We start from the raw sequence: 4,643 nt of genomic DNA, 5'->3' as shown, positions 1-4,643 counted from the left end.
CTAGGCTCCGCCCCAGAAGGAAGACAAGAGAGAGGCTAGGCTCCGCCCCAGAAGGAAGACAGAGCTCCGGCCGTTCAGGAAGACAAGAGTGAGAGCTAGGCTCCGCCCCAGAAGGAAGAGAAGGCTTCGTTCAGAGACAGAGAGAGCTAGGCTCCGCCCCAGAATGAAGACAAAGAAGAGAGAGCTAGGCTTCGTTCAGAAGGAAGAGAAGAGAGTGAGAGCTAGGCTCCGCCCCAGAAGGAAGACAAGAGAAGAGAGCTAGGCTCCGCCCCAGAAGGAAGACAAGAGAGTGAGAGCTAGGCTCCGCCCCAGAAGGAAGACAAGAGAAGAGAGAGCGTTGAGCTCCGCCCAGAGGAAGACAAGAGAGAGCTAGGCTCCGCCTCAGAAGGAAGAAAAGAGAGTGAGAGCTAGGCTCCGCCCCAGAAGGAAGACAAGAGGAGAGAGAGCAGAAGGAAGAAGAGAAAGTAGGCTCCGCCCCAGAAGGAAGACAAGAGAGTGAGAGCTAGGCTCCGCCCCAGAAGGAAGAAAAGAGAGGGAGAGAGCTAGGCTCCGCCCCAGAGGAAGACGCTAGGCTCCGCCCCCAAGGACAAAGAAAAAGCCCAGAGAAGACAAGGAGAGAGCTCCGCCTCAGAAGGAAGAAAAGAGGAGAGAGAGAGCTAGGCTCCGCCTCAGGAAGAAAAGAGAGGGAGAGAGCTAGGCTTCGTTCCAGAAGGAAAGACAAAGAGGAGAGAGCTAGGCTCCGCCCCAGAAGGAAGACAAGAGGAGAGAGCTAGGCTCGCCCCAGAAGGAAGACAAAGAGAGAGCTAGGCTCCGCCTCAGAAGGGAAGAAAAGAGAGGAAGAGAGAGCTAGGCTCCGCCTCAGAAGGAAGAAAAGAGAGGAGAGAGAGCTAGGCTCCGCCCCAGAAGGAAGACAAGAGGAGAAGGCTTGGCTCCGCCCCAGAAGGAAGACAAGAGAGAGAGAGCTAGGCTCCGCCTCAGAAGGAAGAAGGAAAGAGGGAGGAGAGAGCTAGGCTCCGCCCCAGAAGGAAGACAGAGGAGAGAGAGCTAGGCTCCGCCTCCAGGAAGACAGGAGAGAGAGCTAGGCTCCGCCCCAGAAAAGACAAGAGAGAGAGCTAGGCTCCGCCCCAGAAGGAAGACAAGAGAGAGAGCTAGGCTCCGCCTCAGAAGGAAGAAAGAGAGAGAGCTAGGCTCCGCCTCAGAAGGAAGAAAAAGAGGAGAGAGAGGCTGAGGCTCCGCCCCAGAAGGAAGAAGAGAGAGACTGAGAGCTAGGCTCCGCCCCAGAAGGAAGAGAAGAGAAGAGAGACAAGAGAGAGCTAGGCTCCGCCTCAGAAGGAAGAAAAGAGAGGAGAGAGAGCTAGGCTCCGCCCCAGAAGGAAGAAAAGAGAGGAGAGAGAGCTAGGCTCCGCCCCAGAAGGAAGAAAGGAGGAGAGAGCTAGGCTCCGCCCCAGAAGGAAGAAAAGAGAGGAGAGAGAGCTAGGCTCCGCCTCAGAAGGAAGAAAAGAGAGGAGAGAGAGCTAGGCTCCGCCTCAGAAGGAAGAAAAGAGAGGAGAGAGAGCTAAGCTCCGCCCCAGAAGGAAGAAAGGAGGAGAGAGAGCTAGGCTCCGCCCCAGAAGGAAGAAAAGAGAGGAGAGAGAGCTAGGCTCCGCCTCAGAAGGAAGAAAAGAGAGTGAGAGCTAGGCTCCGCTCAGAAGGAAGGGAAGAGAGTGAGAGCTAGGCTCCGCCCCAGAAGGAAGAAAAGAGAGGAGAGAGAGCTAAGCTCCGCCCCAGAAAGAAGACAAGAGGAGAGAGAGCTAGGCTCCGCCCCAGAAAGAAGACAAGAGAGAGAGCTAGGCTCCGCCCCAGAAGGAAGACAAGAGAGAGAGCTAGGCTCCGCCCCAGAAGGAAGACAAGAGAGAGAGCTAGGCTCTGCCTCAGAAAGAAGAAAAGAGAGGAGTGAGAGCTAGGCTCCGCCCCAGAAGGAAGAGAAGAGAAGAGAGTGAGAGCTAGGCACCGCCCCAGAAGGAAGAAAAGAGAGGAGAGAGAGCTAAGCTCCGCCCCAGAAAGAAGACAAGAGGAGAGAGAGCTAGGCTCCGCCCCAGAAAAGAAGACAAGAGAGAGAAGGGCTCCGCCCCAGAAGGAAGACAAGAGAGAGAGCTAGGCTCCGCCCCAGAAGGAAGACAAGAGAGAGAGCTAGGCTCCGCCCCAGAAGGAAGACAAGAGAGAGAGCTAGGCTCCGCCTCAGAAGGAAGACAAGAGAGAGAGCTAGGCTCCGCCCCAGAAAGAAGACAAGAGAGAGAGCTAGGCTCCGCCCCAGAAGGAAGACAAGAAAGAGAGCTAGGCTCCGCCTCAGAAAGAAGACAAGAGAGAGAGCTAGGCTCCGCCCCAGAAGGAAGACAAGAGAGAGAGCTAGGCTCCGCCTCAGAAAGAAGAAAAGAGAGGAGTGAGAGCTAGGCACCGCCCCAGAAGGAAGAAACGAGAGGAGAGAGAGCTAAGCTCCGCCCCAGAAAGAAGACAAGAGGAGAGAGAGCTAGGCTCCGCCCCAGAAAGAAGACAAGAGGAGAGAGAGCTAGGCTCCGCCCCAGAAAGAAGACAAGAGGAGAGAGAGCTAGGCTCCGCCCCAGAAAGAAGACAAGAGGAGAGAGAGCTAGGCTCCGCCCCAGAAAGAAGACAAGAGGAGAGAGAGCTAGGCTCCGCCCCAGAAGGAAGAAAAGAGAGGAGAGAGAGCTAGGCTCCGCCCCAGAAGGAAGAAAAGAGAAGAGAGTGAGAGCTAGGCTCCGCCCCAGAAGGAAGAAAAGAGAAGAGAGTGAGAGCTAGGCTCCGCCCCAGAAGGAAGAGAAGCGAACAGAGTGAGAGCTAGGCTCCGCCCCAGAAGGAAGAGAAGAGAGTGAGAGCTAGGCTCCGCCCCAGAAGGAAGAGAAGAGAAGAGAGAGAGAGCTAGGCTCCGCCCCAGAAGGAAGAGAAGAGAAGAGAGAGAGAGCTAGGCTCCGCCCCAGAAGGAAGAGAAGAGAAGAGAGTGAGAGCTGGGCTCCGCCCCAGAAGGAAGAGAAGAGAAGAGAGTGAGAGCTAGGCTCCGCCCCAGAAGGAAGAGAAGAAAGTGAGAGCTAGGCTCCGCCCCAGAAGGAAGAGAAGAGAAGAGAGTGAGAGCTAGGCTCCGCCCCAGAAGGAAGAGAAGAGAAGAGAGTGAGAGCTAGGCTCCGCCCCAGAAGGAAGGCGTTACTAAGAATAGAAAATGCCCCCATGTGTTTCCAGCAGTCCTCTAAGACACCATGACAAGAGCTTCTGCTGTGTCTTTCCTGTTGAGGAGGAGGTGGTAGAGGACAGAAAGCTATGCTGTATTGGCACTGCTCCTAGTGATATTCCACCTGATTAGCTGAATGCTACAGCTCTAGGCTGGTCCCAGATCTGTTTGTATCTTTCCTGTTGAGGAGGAGGTGGTAGAGGACAGAAAGCTATGCTGTATTGGCACTGCTCCTATTGATATTCCACCTGATTCGCTGAATGCTACAGCTCTAGGCTGGTCCCAGATCTGTTTGTGGTGTCTAGCCAACTCCTATTGGTCATTGTCAATCCTATCTTCAATTTTAGTTTGTTGCATCAATATTTTCTATTTAGTTTCCTGTGTGATAATACACTATATGTGTCTAGCATTTCTGATTGTATAGCAGAGCAATGGAAGGTTTGTAGAGCATTTTCCCTCGATAGACACTCTACCCTCTGCATGTTTCAGCATGTACTGAGAGAGAGAGAGAGAGAGGAATTCAGATGCCTGGAGCTTTATATTCCGTTGATAGAGATGGTCTTGACGATCAGCAGTAGGGTTAGTAGCTGCCTGTCCTGAATGTACCGTGCCAGAAGCACGACCCTGGTCTGACACCAGCACTCTGACGCCCCTCTTCCCCTGCATGGTCTTCAACACACTTTTCTTCAAACAACCAAATCCCAGCGCTCTGCCAGTAACTTCCAACTGAGTGAAAGTGGCCCTGTCTCACAGAGCGCAATTGCATCTTTCTCTCTCTCTCTCTTTCTCTCTTTCTCTTCTCTCTCTCTCTCTCTGTCTTTTCTCTTTCTCTCTCTCTTTCTCACTCACTCACACTCTCTCTCTCTCTCTCTCTCTCTCTTTCTCTCTCTCTTTCTCACTCACACACTCTCTCTGTCTCTCTCTCTCTCTCACTCTCTCTCTCTCTCTCTCTCTCTCTCTCTCTCTCTCTCTCTCTCTCTCTCGTCTCTCTCTCTCTCTCTCTCTCTCTCTCTTTCGAATCCCAGAGCCGACTAGTTGAAAAAGCTGCCGACGTGCCCTTGAGCAAGGCACTTAACCCTAATTGCTCCGTAAGCTCTCTCTGGATAAGAGCGCCTGCTAAATGACTAACATGTACGTCTGAAAGCCCAGTGCAAATCAAACGGCTCGTTGAGAGAGACTAACTAACTGACCGACCGCAGTAGGAATGCCAAGTATGCTTCTCCTGCTGTCGGAATGTGAGCCCACTCCCTCCAGCCCCTCTGTTCTGCTCAGCCGTCGGCAACGTCCCCAACGACACCCTACTCATATAAAGTAGTGCACTACATAGGGAATAGGGTGCCATATAAACTAGTGGCCTACATAGGGAATAGGGTGCCATATAAAGTAGTGCACTACATAGGGAACAGGGTGCCATATAAAGTAGTGC

This window comes from Oncorhynchus gorbuscha, unplaced genomic scaffold, assembly GCF_021184085.1.
Source record: "Oncorhynchus gorbuscha isolate QuinsamMale2020 ecotype Even-year unplaced genomic scaffold, OgorEven_v1.0 Un_scaffold_994, whole genome shotgun sequence".
Taxonomy (NCBI): Eukaryota; Metazoa; Chordata; class Actinopteri; order Salmoniformes; family Salmonidae; genus Oncorhynchus; species Oncorhynchus gorbuscha.
Note: the sequence above shows the minus strand (reverse complement) of the source record.